This window comes from Lampris incognitus, chromosome 1, assembly GCF_029633865.1.
Source record: "Lampris incognitus isolate fLamInc1 chromosome 1, fLamInc1.hap2, whole genome shotgun sequence".
NCBI classification, from domain to species: domain Eukaryota; kingdom Metazoa; phylum Chordata; class Actinopteri; order Lampriformes; family Lampridae; genus Lampris; species Lampris incognitus.
In genome coordinates this window covers 4,560,366-4,577,933 of record NC_079211.1, presented here as the reverse complement: position 1 = coordinate 4,577,933, position 17,568 = coordinate 4,560,366, and the positions used below count along the sequence as shown (strand labels likewise).

Here is a 17,568-nt window from a genome sequence, read left to right as displayed (position 1 = left end):
TTCGGGGGAAGTCATTGTCATAGTTTTTATGAACAGTTCGAAAGTGCCTCTCCACATTTCCTTTCTTTGGGATAGCAATGCTAGACTGACAGAGGAGACAAACGCATTTGGAATAAGACATGGTGAAAAAAAAGTCCTCCTCCCATTCCACATGGAAATGGTACGTTTTTTGTTTCTTGTTAGGTCCGGCTCCCCCACTCATTTTTATTTTGTTTCACTTTTTAGTAGAATTTTTTTTTAGAGAGTTGAACTAGCTAGCTCGATACAGTTCTGTGTTAGCTCACGTTGTGGGCATGTGAACTTCAAGGTACGTTCGAGAAGGGCTCTGGTTGTTATGGTAAGCTAATGTAACAAAGTTTTAGGTTCCGCTCTAGAATCTTTGGTTTTAGGCAACAGCAGACTGGCCGTCCTTTATGTCAATCAAAAGGCAAATGCCAAATGGAGGACAGATGATAGGCTAATGTCTTGGGAAAAAAAATAAGTTTTTTTGGAATGTCATGGAGATCCACCAGCACTGCCTTCGCGATCTACTGGTCGATCGCGATCGACGTAGTGGGCACCCCTGAACTAAACCTTCCAGCTACTGTAGACAGCCAAAGAAGGTTGACTCCATTCATCTGGACACACTGTTTATTGACTGATACGTTTCATCACTCAGCTAAGGGCCCAGACACACCAAACCGACCAGCGGTGACGAAGGCCGACTCACGTCGCCTGCCATCTGGGCCACAAAGTAGCATTTGAACACACCGCAAAGACTACAGCCGACAGCAAACCAGCATGTACGTTCTGCATTGATTCGCTGAGCTGAACAGCCAGTCAGAGTGATCTCTCTCACCGACGGGCTCTGCCCATTCAACATGCTGAATTGGCTGAAAAGCTGCCAACAGGGGTCCGACTAGTGCCAACGGTGCGGGACACACCACAAAAACTAGGGTTGCCCAACACTGGCCAACGGCTGACCTTCGGCCTGGTGTGTCCGGGCTCTAAGTGACCTCTTCAGTCTCAACTGACTGCAGGTACCCTCCCCTTATAAACAATACAGTGACTGCAGGTGTCCCACCCTTATAAACAATACAGTGGCATAATGACTGAAAACAATGACCAGTTTCATATGCAAATATGGGTGTGACCATTAACCAGCATTACAAAGGCCATGTGTACTATTCACAGAGGGTTGGGGAATAGTTGCAATCACAGCATTGTAAGATGGAGACAGACGTTCCCTCTTCACATAGATGGCCTCTTTGACTCCCCGTTCAAACCAGCGTTCCTCCCTATCAAGGATGTGCACATCCTCATCCCTGCAAGAGTGGCCACTGGCCTGTAGATGGTGTAGGCTGTGGAGTCCTGGTCTGTAGATGGTATAGACTGTGGAGTGCTGGCCTGTAGATGGTGTAAACTGTGGAGTCCTGGTCTGTAGATGGTGTAGACTGTGGAGTCCTGGCCTGTAGATGGTGTAGACTGTGGAGTCCTGGCCTGTAGATGGTGTAAACTGTGGAGTCCTGGTCTGTAGATGGTGTAAACTGTGGAGTCCTGGTCTGTAGATGGTGTAGGCTGTGGAGTCCTGATCTGACATGTTAGCTCTGTTGTATCCAGATGAACTGATTCAACTTTATTTGATTTACTTACCCGGATTATTGTGCGTGCATTAAAAAAAAAGATACTGTAGACAAATTTCCATAGCTTTTCAGCATTTGTAGTCATTTATTTTTCATTTATGTCATCAGTCACTGTTTGACCAGCTTTTTTCATGGGACCACATAACACCATGGAAAACACATTATTTGTCATTGTACATACATACAACCAATTTCATTTTCTGCATTTAACCCACCCTATGCTAGGAACACTGGCCAGCCACTGGGCAGCGCTCAGGGACCAACTCCAGTTCTTTTTTGCTACTGCCTTGCTCAGGGGCACAGGCAGGAGTATCAACCCTAACATGCATGTCACCATTTGAACAAGCCAGTCAGAAATGTCCCTTGGAGAGATATCACACCAGGAACAATCAACACAGATTTTGCAAAAGGTCGCCCATGCTGAGATCATGCTAGCCTCTGTTTGGACCGCCATTGTTCCTACCCAATTTCCCCTCGGGGATGAATAAAGTATTCTGATTCTGATTCTGATCAAGAGAGGAGGCGGAGCAGCGTAGAAGATCATGAATACTGCCCATTTCATTTGTGGTGAGTGTGGCAGCAACCAAACAGCTTTTAGTAAAAAAAAGCAACAAAAAAAAACTCGCGGTTGGGTTTCACAGATATTCAGTAGTCACACCTCTACTACTACTACTACTGCTACTATTACTTTCGGCTGCTCCCGTTAGGGGGCGCCACAGCGGATCATCCGTTTCCATCTCTTCCTGTCCTCTGCATCTTCCTCTGTCACACCAGCCACCTGCATGTCCTCCCTCACCACATCCATAAACCTCCTCTTTGGCCTTCCTCTTCTCCTCTTCCCTGGCAGCTCCATATTCAGCATCCTTCTCCCAGTATACCCAGCATCTCTCCTCCACACATGTCCAAAACATCTCAATCTTGTCTCTCTTGCTTTGTCTCCAAACCGTCCAACCTGAGCTGTCCCTCTAATATACTCGTTCCTAATCCTGTCCTCCTTCATCACTCCCAGTGAAACTCTTATCATCTTCATCTCTGCCACCTCCAGCTCCACCTCCTGTCTTTTCATCAGTGCCACTGACTCCAAACCATATAACATAGCTGGTCTCACTACCATCTTATAGTTACGGTAGTTGCACCAATCCATCAAAAAGTGGCAGGACCCCCTTTTGTCGACAGTTGTTGGCAATTATTCTTCTTTAAAAAAATCCTTTACACGCCTCTTTCGACAAATAGTCTCTCTGCCTTTCTCTCTTTATCTGTTCTTTACACAACTAGTAACCACATTTCTGTCACAGTGTTTTTATGCAAATTTGGTCATTTTGGGGAAAAAGCAGGTTCGATGGAAACGGCAAAAATTGAATACAATCCCCAAGAAGTGCATAAAAGTTTGTACGCTTGTGTTAATTGGTTAACCTTTTTTTCTCCCTAATTGTATCCGGCCTATTACCCCACTCATCCCAGCCACCCCGGTCTCTGCTCCACCCGCTCTGCCGATCCGGGGAGGGCTGCAGACTACCACATGTCTCCTCCGACACATGTGGAGTCACCAGCCGCTTCTTTTCACCTGACAGTGAGGAGTTTCACCAGGGGGACGTAGCGCGTGGGAGGATCACGTTATTCCCCCCAGTTCCCCCTCCCCCCTGAACAGGTGCCCCAACCGACCAGAGGAGGCACTAGTGCAGCGACCAGGACACATACCCACATCTGGCTTCCCACCTGCAGACACGGCCAATTGTGTCTGTAGGGACGCCCAACCAAGCCAGAGGTGACACGGATTCGAACCGGCGATCCTCATGTTGGTAGGCAGCAGAATAGACCGCCACACCAAATGGGCGCCCTTATTGGATAAACCTTTGATTCAGTAAAAAGAATTATGACATACTATAATGGAAATGCATATGCTGAATCAAAAAATAAAATGTGAATAGAATTAATTCGCTTGGTCATTTGTTTCTGCATCTTAACTGGCCCATCTTTCTGGTGGTGTTGAAGTATGGACTGATGATGTAGAACACATAAAGCTGCGTTAAGGGTTTTATTTAATCAGATCCTGTTGGAGACACATCTCAGCTCTCAAGATTTATTTTGTGACATTCAATTATTGGTTTGAGATTTATTCAGACCTTGAACAGAGGGGCGTCTGGGTAGCATGGTGGTGTATTCCGTTGTCTACCAACATGGGGATCGCCGGTTCGAATCCCCGTGTTACCTCCAGCTTGGTCAGGCATCCCTACAGACGCAATTGGTCGTCTCTGCAGGTGGGAAGCTGGATGTGGGTATGTGTCCTGGTCGCTGCACTAGCGCCTCTTCTGGTCGGTTGGGGCGCCTGTTCAGGGGAGAGGGGGAACTGGGGGGAATAGCATGATCCTCCCATGCGCTACGTCCCCCTGGTGAAACTCCTCACTGTCAGGTGAAAAGAAGCGGCTGGTGACTCCACATGTATGGGAGGAGACATGTGGTAGTCTGCAGCCCTCCCCGGATCAGCAGAGGGGGCAGAGCAGAGACCAGGACGACTCGGAAGAGTGGGGTAATTGTCCAGATACAGTTGAGGAGAAAATGTGTGTGTGGTGTGGTGTGGTGTGGTGTGGTGTGGTGTGGTGTGGTGTGGCGTGGTGTGGCGTGGTGTGGTGTGGTGTGGTGTGGCATGGGGGGGGGACGATCGGAAACCGAGCAAATCTTTGCGTGACCTCCTCAGTGTCCAGTGTTTAAATCACACGTCCATGAACACCGATCGACAGGTTCATATTCCATCTGACATGAAATGGTATAATCCCATATTAATTAACACATATTCATTAACAGATGAATGAACATAGATCCATCCACAGACAGCCCCCACCCTTACATGAGCTCTGTTTGCAACAGACTGCTGGAAAACGTGCTCTCATTGTGAATTTGTGAGCTGCAATATATTTCAGTACATTTAATTCTTTGTGGGTTGACTTTGGGTAAACTCGGAGTGACTGAGTAATAATCTGACTCCAGTATCTCAGCACATCCATAAATATTTAAAATATTCAGTTGATTAATGTTTAAGTCTGCGACATTGTTTTCAGGGTTTAAGATTTACAAGCCCATCCAACAACTGACTTCAGAACTGTTGATGTCACACACACAAAAAAGAGAGATGAAAAAGAAAATACCAGCTTAAGGTATTTGTGGATTCCCAGAGGAGATGATGAAAGAAAAGAAAGGAGAGAGGAGGAAAGGTGTTGCAGGTGAGTTGGTAGGAGGTCTGTGTCTCTCCTTTCATCATCCGCCAGGTCTTCTTAGGGAGGCGTCCGCCCCCCCCCCCGACATTTCTTTATTCTCTCCATCCTGCTTTCTCCCCCACCTGATCACATATGGCCACTCCGAGTTCTTTCACCAAGCAGCATGATGGGCATGAGAACATACTGTAACATGCCTAACAGCATCAGGCAAAGGTACTGCCGATGGAAACTAGCCTATTAGCTAACTCTGGTACATTTACATTTGTTTCGAATGTTGATTAATGTACATTGTCCCTTCCCAAATGAACGTTTAACCTAAACTAAATTAAACTGTATCATACAGCTGCATAGTATTGTACACGGAATTTTAGTACTGTGTAACGACCACAAAGGAGTAGACTCGCTAGCCCTTGGCTAACGGGTCAGACCCTTTAGTAGACTGGTTAATGCAGTCGCTCGTGGTGCGGGAGATCCAGGTTCGCTACCTTGGTGTCAGAAGTGGGATGGTGAGACCGTGAGGCCGTCAGATGCGCATGTGCCCAGAGGCAGGAGGGAGCTGGTATGCTGAAGCACAGGGACGTGCTTCCTGAAGGGGGTGGGGGTGGGGTAGAGTAGCAACCATGAATGAGTAGACTCGCTAGCTGGTTGGCTAATGGCTTGGACCCTTTAGTCGACTGGTTAACGTAGTCGCCCGTGGTATGGAGACGCGGGTTCGCGTCCCCGCTGCGGCGATTCCAGTCTACTCATCCGTGGTCATTACAACTGCTTATCGTATAAACTATTTTCTATGGTACAGCCAAGCCTATAAAGCTTTCATCATCACCATCAGGTCGAGTATCCTTGGATGGATCTGACCTTCTCACGCCACCCGTCTCTATCCTGCATAGCAGCTGGAAGGTCCTCAGATGGACATCCTGTGTCGTCGACAAGTTGATTGATGTAATTTCTTGCAGGTCTTCCCACACATGACTTTCCATGTTTGGGTGACAAAAGCAGAGTGTTGTTTGCAAGTTCTTCCTTGCTCCTCCAGCAATGACCAGCCAATCGAACCCTTTGTTCTCGGACAGTGTTTGAGATGGTGAGTATGTTGCCATAGAGACACTTCTTTGTAGGGTGCTTCTTCCAGGATACATTTAGTGCAGCACGCAGCATTCTGGTGAAAGCCCCATCAAGTTTGGATTCAAGCCGTTTAGTGAGGGTCCAAGAAGATGATCCATAAGTGAGAAAGGACTCAACTGTTGCTCAAAAAAATTCCCGTTTCAGTTTGTCTGGTAACGTGGACTTCCAGATGACGTTTAGTCCGTCAATGGCAACCCAAGCCTTTCCAATTCGAAGTTGCACATCTCTTTTGGTGGATTCGACGTTGCTTCCCAGGTAAATGAATTCTGAGACAGATTTGATGTTCTGACCATCTGATGAGCAGATGATTCCTCCTTTGTTGGAGCTGATGAATTCAGTTTTCCCAGCGTTGATGTGGAGGCCTACTTGTTTCGCTGCATTCTGAAGACTGTGCAACAGTGAGGTAGCATGCTCAGTGTTGTCAGCGAAAAGGGCACGATCATCTGCATAGTGGACAACAGTTAAGGTTTGAGTAGGATGTTGACTGTTTCTCCTGGCCTTCAGTGTAAAACCAAGCTCCTTGATTGTGTCGATGGAGACTCTTAATTCATGATTGAGACACAGAACAAAAAGAAATGGTGCTAGCGAGTCACCTTGTAACCCGCCAGCAGCGATATCAAGAAACTCTGTCTCCATCCGAACGTTTGAGTGTGTCTTTGTATAGCATCATGATTGCTGCGGCAGTTTCTTGTGGAAGGCCATAAGCTGGCATGATTTTCTCCATTCTTTCATGGTCGATCAAATCAAAGGCCTTTGAAAACTCGACAAACAAAATTACAGCTGGTAGATTGTTTGCCTTTACACCCTCGATGATTCGCCTCACTCTCAGTATTTGACCAACTGTTGATCTGGTCTTGCGAAATCCATTCTGGTTTTTACGATGAAAGCCTTAAATCACGACAATGCTTTCGTGCTATGGGAGCATAATCACAGTATGGTAAACACAAATGTGTATTATTACCATTTCATTAGGAGTGATGAAGAAGGACAGGATTAGGAACGAGTATATTAGAGGGACCGCTCAGCTTGGACGGTTTGGAGACAAAGCAAGAGAGACAAGATTGAGATGGTTTGGACATGTGTGGAGGAGAGATGCTGGGTATATTGTGAGAAGGATGCTGAATATGGAGCTGCCAGGGAAGAGGAGAAGAGGAAGGTTTAAGGTTTATGGATGTGGTGAGGGAGGACATGCAGGTGGCTGGTGTGACAGAGGAAGATGCAGAGGACAGGAAGAGATGGAAACGGATGATCCGCTGTGGCGCCCCCTAACGGGAGCAGCTGAAAGTAGTAGTAGTGTATTATTACCATTGTGTAGTATTGTGTTCGAAAAATCATTAAAAATAACATGCATTAGGTGTCCGGGTAGCGTAGCGGTCTATTCCGTTGCCTAGCAACACAGAGCTGTCCGGTTCGAATCCCTGTGTTACCTCCGGCTTGGTTGGGCGTCTCTACAGACACAATTCGCTGTGTCTGCGGGAGGGAAGCCAGATGTGGGTATATGTTCTGGTTGCTGCACTAGCGCCTCCTCTGTTCAGGGGGGAGGGGGAACTGGGGAGATGGCGTGATCCTCCCACGCGCTACGTCCCCCTGGTGAAACTCCTCACTGTCAGGTGAAAAGAAAAGAAGTGGCTGGCGACTCCACATGTATCGGAAGAGACACGTGATAGTCTGCAGCCCTCCCCGGATCGGCAGAGGTTGTGGAGCAGCGACCGGAGCGGCTCCCAAGAATGGGGTAATGGATACAATTGGGGAGAAAAGGGGGGGGGGTAAAAAAAAAGTCTTTTTGAACAGCGTGTTTAGAGTAGATGAGAGTAGACGAAACCCTGCTAGGCTGTATTTAATTTTCCAGGTTGCCAAATGACGTCACAAGACGTCAGTTGATGGACGGAAAAAATCTGCTCCACTGAGACGCAGAAACGACGAGGAACAACAACAGGTGTTTTTCCTGCGCTACCCTTGCTGCAGATCAATACGGATAAGGTTGAACATGTCCCCTTTAAGTTCACAAGGGCTCTATTATAGGACTGTTATAGGTTTCTGCTCAGTTGCTGTTCGGTCTGATGGTCCTTGCGGGTCCATTCCTCCATCATCAGATTGAAACTGAACTCTGATCACAGGAAGGACAAACAACCGCATTGTCTACATCCAGCGTCTCTTTTTTTCTGCGTTGTATCTCTGACTCTGATCTGGGGGTGGAGGGATGGATGAGGGAACGTTGTGTTACAGGAGGCCTCTCCCACGCAGATATGATCATCCTGTTTGAACCTCTGGTAGATAACCGATGAAAACAAACGACTTCCCTCCCTGCGTGTCACAATAGCTCGGTGTAAAATCTAAGGTGGCCCTGAAATTCAAATCACAATGACAAATAGGAAAACACAACCACAACTCACAAAACTCGACGTCCAAATCAATCGGAAATCATTTCAGAGAGCCCTTTGGCAGCACAACAAATAGAATGAATCATCTTTAGTTTTTGTCTGTTTGTGTGGAAATAGTGACAAAAATCTTTTAAGGTAATCATTTTTTACTAAATTACCACCAAACCAGTAATTTTGGCCCATTTATATATTATATAGATATATTATAAAATAAGCTATTAATATGGCTTATTTTCACCCTGGTAGCAGCAGTGAGTCAACCAGGGTGGTCGTCGCCTGCATGTTGGAAGCCGAACTTGGTAGACCTCGTCTTCCTCCTCCTCCTCGTAGTTGGTACCCCTGACGTGCGGTCGGTGGGCAGGGGTCTTCTGCTGAGTAGGCTGCATGGAGAGTACCACCTCGGCCGGTTCAGCTCCACAGAGAGCCCAGCTAAGGGACTGGGGCATGGTGAGGCAAACATGCTGGCGCAACCACAGCCGTTGGTCTCTCTACAATATATACAAAGAAAATTTTCACTCTGCAAAAATTTGATTCATAATGGGCTTGATCCTTTCCAAATTCTTTTTCAAGGCTTCCTCGTTAGTGAGGGGTGCCAGCACCATCAGGATGACATGCTTGCCAAACAAGTCTCCTCCAGTTCTCTCTGTCCTGAGCTGATCTTGTTGCCTCTGATATTTTCAGACTAAGCCATTCTTTGACGTCATCATGATACTGCATTTTTGGTCGGCCTCTCTCGCGCTTTGCTGGTGTATTTCCCAAATCGCTGTCTTCATTAATTTACTTCCACCTGGATGCAGTGTTGTAGTCGAGTCACTAAACCTCGAGTCCGAGTCGAGTCTCGAGTCCCCAGTGTTCGAGTCCAAGTCCAAGTCCGAGTCACCAAAGAAAAGTCGAGTCGAGTCCGAGTCGAGTCCCCATTACCTGAGTCCGAGTCAAGTCCCTATTACCCTAGTCCGAGTCCGAGTCATCAAGGTTGAGTCTGAGTCGAGTTCCAAGATGGCTCCAGTGATCCACTCGGGCACAGTCAAAGATCTGACATACAAATAAAAAAGGTCTACATTAAACAAAAATGACACAGCTGTCACCATTTCAAAGGGAGTTTATTTACTTTGGGACACGATAGCCAAACAAATGCACACCCACACACTCGCACACATGCACGCGCAAGCATGCGCGCACACACACATTTTTAGAACAGTCTGAATTTCTTTGACATTCTGAACACTGGATGTGCTTCAAAACACATTTGATAGCTGTGAATAGCATGATATTAGCAAATGGTGGAAACAGTATACAGAAGTAAGTTCCACAGCATACAATACATTCATAAAAACTAGTCAAAAGACATTGTCTCTCAGGAATAGTTAGGAACAAAAGGCTGGTGGCACTAGTTTTAAGCATACACGTTGCATTTCAAAAACATAAGATCTGACAGCATGGAACTACTCAACCTTGCACGGTGAGGCCTCATCAAAATGCCTCCGTGACTAAATACCCTTTCAATGGGCGCGCTGGAGGCAGGGATAGAGAATACCTGTGTGGCAATCTGATAGAGGGTAGGGAATTTGGATTTGTTTTGCTGCGAAAACCTGAGGCACGGGACTGAGTCAGAGTCCTGCTCAGCGATCAAGTTGAGGTATGCAGTCAACTGAGCCTGGCCAGACGGCTTCTTCTCAGTGGAGGAGGGAGTCCTCCTATAGTGGGAGAACATTCTCAACTGCTTCTCAGGAGGAGACTCTGAAAGTTCACCTTCCCCTGGTCCTGTTGCTTCCGCTGCATCTGCTGTTGATACCGCTTGCTTGTCACCCTCTGCCTTTATATACTCTGAAATGAGAGGGGGCATGGGGGACTCATTACAAATATGTTATTGACTAGGCCTACATGACAAATGACACGCCTATGTGCTTTATTGTAACACCTTCAATGATATAAACATCACAACAATCAAATAGTTAATCACTTAACTCACGTTAATCAAAACATTTCTCACCTTTGATCTCAGTCTTCAGCACATCTTTGATGTCACTGCCCAGCTGCACATCATGTTCTAGCCACTGGAAGCCAAATGCTGGGTCCAGCACAGATGCTATGAAGTAGGCATTGGTGAAAGGAAATTTGGTGGGGCCTCTTCCTTCAGCCGGCTCACATCCTGGTATCTTGACTGCACTGAAAACCTCTGCAAACCTTGTTTTCAAGGAGCTCTCCAGAGCTCTCACCAGAGGCCCACAGTATCTGGCTTTTCCTCTTATTTCCTGCAGGTGACAGCGCAGAGTGAGGACACAGGGCACAATCACACTGACGGTGACAGTAGTCTCACCCTGAGTTAGGTTGGTTGCCTCTAAGAACGGATCAAGAACTTCGATCAGTTCTTTAAGCTGAGCATACTCTCGCGGGGATAAGATAAGGCTTTTGCGCCCCTCTGATTCCAACACACTGGACAGCTTTTGCATGTCTAAATGCACATAAGCCTTCACCTTCTTCAGAGTGGAATTCCATCGTGTGGCATTCGCTGTTGGAATTGTTGCATCACCAAAACACGCTTCAAAGCAGTCTTTAAACGAGGTGCCACTGTGGAGGAGGTTGGCTGCACGGGATAGCTTTGCTAGGGTGCTTGACAGCCCACTGTTGTCTTTCAGACCATCTTTTATGACCAACTGCAGTGAATGTGTGAAGCATGATAGTCTCTGCATCTTACAGTTCTCAGCCAAAGTGTCATTGACTGTCTGTTGATCTTCTGGCATCAGGTCTTGCCATATTTCATCATCCTCCTCAAATGAGCTGGGATCATGAGCTTCAGCATCACAAGGATCCTCTAGGGGAAAGCTGGCCTGGAAAGCTTTTCTCATGTTGGATGCATTGTCAGTTATGACAAAGTTGATCTTGTCCTTAATCAGGTATTCTTCAGCACAGCATTCAAACATCATTGCAATCTTCTCTCCTGAGTGTTTCCCATGCACTCTTTTGCAGGAAAGAAGATATGACTGAAGGCTGAGTTCCTGTTTTTTTTTATCCATTGCCACTGTGTGTGCTGTCACTTCAAGGAATGACCGCATCTTTCGATCACTCCAAATGTCTGTGGTAACAGCAACACTCGATGCTTCTGCCAGCTGGCTCTTTATCTGTTCTTTCTTGACTTCCACCATTCCTGGAATGGTCACAGAGGAAATTGTGGATCTTGCTATGGACCGGTACTGAGGGTCCAGGACATGCAGCAAGTGCTTGAAGTCCTTGTTGTCAACGATGGAGAGTGGCAAGCAGCACTTAATGATTAGATCTTTTACAAAGGCACCCCTTATAGCCTTCTGACGTGGATGTTTGAGGTCGTACATCCTTTGCTGTCCATCATTTAAAAATGATGTGATAGTCTTCTGACCTGAAGCAGCTGGCATCACATCTGAAGCAGTGGAGGCATGGTATTCTTGGAACCTAGGGGAAGATAGGATACACACTTTAGCTTGCTGATGCCAAACTGTTTCAAGTAATCTTTCTCACAGCAAAAAATGTGTAACGTTATAGCTATAACAATATGCAATAACAATACAAATGTTACACATTATACACATAGTTGTTTGAACCATAACCAGTTAAGTTACATATTTAGTTATCTATATAACTAACATTACCATATTAGTAGATTAACTAATGTAAGCTAGCTGGATAAATGAAAAGTATGAGAAAAGATACATAATTTATGAGACTAACAGGACAGGGATTAATTAGCAAAACCCAGTCATTTAATTATTGATTTAAGTATGTTACATGCTACCTAGCTGAGCTTTAACTCTCTATCCTCCGTGAGTCTGTATGTTTATTCTGTATGGGTCAGGGAGGATGTGATTTTGTTAGAAGACAGAGCCAGTTCATAGTACTGGTAAAAGCTACGTTGCGCGTGTCTATTTTTAGAATTTGGCACAGCCAATGCTGCATATATGCAAAGAAAAATATCCCCATATTTACAGTAGCCTATGCGGTGTCACCAATCACCATACCGTTCGGTAGTTTTCGGTACATCGGGGGGGAAATGCCACATCCGTCAAATCTCGTACCGTCTCCAGCTCTCAAGAAAACCAGTGGCGGCATCCACATTAGCTTTCTTCAATTAGTCCATTTAGCGAGTAATAGCCTACAATTATTTTTATTTGCATTGTAAAGTTGTGCACATTTTATCAACATTATTTGTGGATGCATATAGGCTAGACTTCTTCCTTCTCCGCACTTGGAGAATATTCATGGCGGAGACCTGCCATGTGCAGATTTGTTATTGCTAGCTAAGATTAATGCTAACACGGTAGTTCAGAGTGGTGTGTTTTTCTGTTAAGTGTATGATACTTGGTAATTAGCTAAATGATAAATAAGAAAAATCAGTTTTAATTTCCCTATAACACGAAGACGCTGCGTGTTACTTACCAACTCATTAGTGAGATGGATGGCACGCTCGTACCGAAAGCGAACCGTACTGTGACTTTTCTGTGCAATGCTGCATTAGCACTCTAACAGTAACGTTACTTAACTTACCTATACAATCTCACTTGGTTCTAGTGATATGATATACCGCCACACCACCGAACCCAACGGTTCTAGTGATATGGTATACCCGCCACACCACCTAACCCAACATCTTGGACCAGTGGTTGAGTTACTTCAGAGGCTATTGTTACCGTAGCTAGATAGCTAGCTAGCTAGCTAACGTTAACTGATCACCAACCATATCGTCAACTGACTGCATATCACTTACTTTTCTGGGTGTATCCTTGACAGATGTCTGTTGAAGTTTGAGGTTGTCCCGGTCTTCTCCTCAATAGTTCGTTTACATATCGAACATCTAGCAGTGATCTTGCTGGAATTTGTTGTAAAATCTGTGTAAGCAAAGAGCACAATTCGGGGCGTCTCTTTAGGCATCTTGGCGCTACTGAACATGACGGTATGCACGCCACGTGAATCCACATGTAGGTGGAACACACGTGCCTGCCCTTACACGAAACTGAATAATGTTACAGTATTAATATAGCTATCAATATATTTTAATAGAGCCTATTATTTAAAAAAAATCTAACAAAAACAGTCTTTATCAATTAAAAAGTCAGAGTCCGGGTCTCCAACTTCCGAGTCCGAATGCAGTAAATTCGCGAGTCCGAGTCCAAGTCCGAGTCATCAGTGCTCAAGTCCAAGTCGAGTCACGAGTCATGAAAATCAGGACTCGAGTCGGACTCGAGTCCGAGTCCTGGACTCGAGTACTACAACACTGCCTGGATGACAGGTATGCCCAAAGAATGATAGCTTTCTTTTCTTTACGTGTGCCATTAGTCCTCTTTTTGTTCCTAATTCATTAAGGATGCTCGCATTCGTTCGTTTCTCTGTCCAACTTATTGGAAGCATCCTACGATAAAGCCACATCTCTGCAGCCTCAACCTGTTTACCATCGCTTTCTTCAATGTCCAACTTTCAGTTCCGTATGACAACACTGGCCAGACGGGTGCTTTAAGTAGACTGGCTTTCACTTCTCTTCTTACTCCCCTATCTCTCCATATTAGTACCATCTCCATCACTCTTTTCTTTGCTAGGGTAATTCTGATTTTTATGTCATCTGCACATCACCGTCATTTTTCTTAACTGAACCCAAGTATTTGAAGCTCTCTAGGTGTTCTACATCTTGTCCACCTACTGAGATTGCAATATCTGATTTCCTAATTATTTTCCTATTTCCTAATTATTGCCTGCAAAAGAATGGGTTCGGCCATCATGTTATGTTATGATTACTAATTTCATAATGAAAAGACCAAATCTGACTCACTGTCAGTTTTGAGTTGTGTGACAGTGGAACTCCTCATGTTCATTCCTCACGCCTAAAGTTGGATTCACCCAAAGTCGTTTTTCTTTCTCTTTCTGTTAAAATTTGTAGTACCAATTCATCGTCACTGGATGACATTGAATCTATCTTGTTGTCATTTATCTTGTTATTCGGGCTGCAGTGTTCTAAATTCTCACGTTGTGAGACATGTAAACAGTTTTGACGGGGCAACTTTGGCTCTGAACCGTTCCCATTTTCGTGTCGTTTATGTGCTGTTGATGTAAAATGGCCTTTAGGCTCCATTATCTCTTTGGCCCATTTCACGGTTCGCACAAACACAACTGTAGCCAGAAAACAAAAAAGGGACGAGACCCTTAAAAGGCTGAAAATAAGAAAGAGCAGGTGCAGAATCTCAGATCAAACCCCCACCCTTCTGTTTGCAGTGGACGTATCGACGGACTGGAGGGTGCAGCAGGATGAAGAGGTGGAGCTGGTGTACAGCAGCCTTCAGAAGGTGTATTTCTTAATAAACACCATCTGGGAGAGCAGGCGTGAGCTTTACCCCCAGTGGTCCGGCATTCTGTTCTGAGCGTGTCACCGCCAAATGTTTCCCTGTGGAAACAAGTGTGTCAGGAACACACAGGGCAGGGGAGGGAGAGAGGGGGAGGAGAGGGGGAGTAAGAAGGTGACAGCAAATAAGAAAAAGGTAAGGACAGAAATAGAGAGGGACGGCAGAAAGAAAAGAGTGTCAGTGAAGGAGAGAGATATTAAATGATGGAGAACATATGATAAAGACTGATATAGTTCTGCTGTACATTCAGCAAACGAGACTTCATTTCTTCAATGGGTATGTTAGAGGGACAGCTCAGGGTGGACGGTTTGGAGACAAAGCAGGAGAGACAAGATTGAGATGGTGTGGACATGTGTGGAGGAGAGATGCTGGGTATATTGGGAGAAGGATGCTGAATATGGAGCTGCCAGGGGAGAGGAGAAGAGGAAGGCCAAAGAGGAGGTTTATGGATGTGGTGAGGGAGGACATGCAGGTGGCTGGTGTGACAGAGGAAGATGCAGAGGACAGGAAGAGATGGAAACGGATGATCCGCTGTGGCGCCCCCTAATGGGAGCAGCCGAAAGTAATAGTACTACTAGTAGTAGTAGTAGTAGTAGTGGTAGTAGTGGTAGTAGTAGTAGTGGTGGTAGTAGTAGTAGTGGTAGTAGTGGTATTAGTAGTAGTGGTAATAGTAGTAGTAGTAGTGGTAGTAGTGGTAGTGGTGGTAGTAGTAGAAGGAGTAGTGGTAGTAGTAGTAGTGGTAGTAGTAGTAGTGGTAGTAGTAGTAGTGGTGGTAGTAGTGGTAGTTGTGGTATTAGTAGTAGTGGTAATAGTAGTAGTAGTAGTGGTAGTAGTGGTAGTAGTGGTATTAGTAGTAGTGGTAATAGTAGTAGTAGTAGTGGTAGTAGTGGTAGTGGTGGTAGTAGTAGAAGGAGTAGTGGTAGTAGTAGTAGTGGTAGTAGTAGTAGTAGTAGTGGTAGTAGTAGTAGTGGTGGTAGTAGTAGTAGTGGTAGTAGTGGTAGTAGTAGTAGTGTAATAGTAGTAGTAGTAGTGGTAGTAGTAGTAGTAGTGGTAGTGGTGGTAGTAGTAGTAGTAGTGGTAGTAGTAGAAGGAGTAGTGGTAGTGGTGGTAGTAGTAGTAGTAGTAGTAGTAGCAGTGGTGGTAGTAGTAGTAGTAGTAGTGGTAGTAAAGGTAGTAGTGGTAGTAGTAGTAGTGGTGGTAGTAGTAGTAGTAGTAGTAGTGGTAGTAGTAGTAGTGGTAGTAGTAGTGGTAGTAGTAGTAATAGTAGTAGTGGTGGTGGTAGTAGTAGTAGTGGTGGTAGTAGTAGTAGTAGTGGTAGTAGTAGTAGTGGTGGTTGTAGTAGTAGTGGTAGTAGTGGCATTAGTAGTAGTGGTAATAGTAGTAGTGGTAGTAGTAGTAGTAGTAGTAGTAGTGGTAGTAGTAGAAGGAGTAGTGGTAGTGGCGGTAGTAGTGGTAGTAGTAGTGGTAGTAAAGGTAGTAGTGGTAGTAGTAGTAGTGGTGGTAGTAGTAGTAGTGGTGGTGGTAGTGGTAGTAGTAGTGGTAGTAGTAGTAGTAGCAGTGGTGGTAGTAGTGGTATTAGTAGTAATTTTAATAGTAGTAGTAGTAGTGGTAGTAGTAGTGGTAGTGGTAGTAGTAGAAGGAGTAGTGGTAGTGGTGGTAGTAGTAGTAGTAGTAGTGGTAGTAGTAGTGGTAGTAAAGGTAGTAGTGGTAGTAGTAGTAGTGGTGGTAGTAGTAGTAGTAGTGGTAGTAGTAGTAGTAGCAGTGGTGGTAGTGGTGGTAGTAGTAGTAGTAGTAGTAGTAGCAGACGCTTGAAAGATGCTCTGGTGTTGATTTGGGTTTTGGGAGGAAACAGAAAGGAAAACTGAAGGATAAACTTTTCTTTTGTCTTTGAGTCATCAGTTGGAGTTAGTGCTTGAACAAATACTTGATGTGCCGTCTGCTCAGGGGAAGGTTGGCCACAAAGACAGACAGACAGACAGGCAGTCAAACAGATGACTGAAGAGACAGACAGACAGGGAGAGATACAGACTAGATGCTAGCCAGCAGCACGGACAGGGACATTGACACACAGAATGAAACGAAAACAAAAAGACAGACACCTGGGCAAACAGAAAAAAAGACAGAAACCAGACAAATAGCCTGGTCAGAAGAAGGAGAGACAGGTGGACAGTAAGACAGGGAGGTGGACAGTTAGACAGGGAGGTGGGTAGACAGACACATGGGCAAACAGAAAAAAGAGAAATGTAGACAGAAACCACACAAATAGCCTGGTCGGAAGGAGAGACAAGTACAGGTGGACAGTAAGACAGGGAGGTGGACAGTAAGACAGGGAGGTGGACAGTAAGACAGGGAGTTGGGCAGTAAGACAGGGAGATGGACAGTAAGACAGGGAGGTGGGCAGTAAGACAGGGAGGTGGACAGTAAGACAGGGAGGTGTGCAGTGAGACAGGGAGGTGGGCAGTAAGACTGGGAAGTGGACAGTAAGACAGGGAGGTGGGCAGTAAGACGGAGTTGGGCAGTAAGACAGGGAAGTGGACAGTAAGACAGGGAGGTGGACAGTAAGACGGAGATAGGCAGTAAGACAGGGAGATGGGCAGTAAGACAGGAAGTTGGGCAGTAAGACGGTGGACAGTAAGACAGGGAGGTGGGCAGTAAGACAGGGAGTTGGGAAGTAAGACGGGGTAGACAGTAAGACAGGGAGGTGGACAGTAAGACAGGGAGGTGGGCAGTAAGACAGGGAGGTGGACAGTAAGACAGGGAGTTGGGCAGTAAGACAGGGTGGTGGACAGTAAGACAGGGAGGTGGGCAGTAAGACAGGGAGATGGGCAGTAAGACAGGGAGGTGGGCAGTAAGACAGGGAGGTGGATAGTAAGAC

At 45.7% G+C, this 17,568-nt stretch overlaps 1 protein-coding gene across 1 annotated transcript in view; it reads left to right on the top strand.

Moving 5' to 3' along the window:
* The window catches only part of fat2 (FAT atypical cadherin 2), a 132,424-nt gene that overhangs the window by 21,925 nt on the left and 92,931 nt on the right, over nucleotides 1–17,568 (top strand). The gene's annotated exons all lie outside the window — the stretch shown is intronic.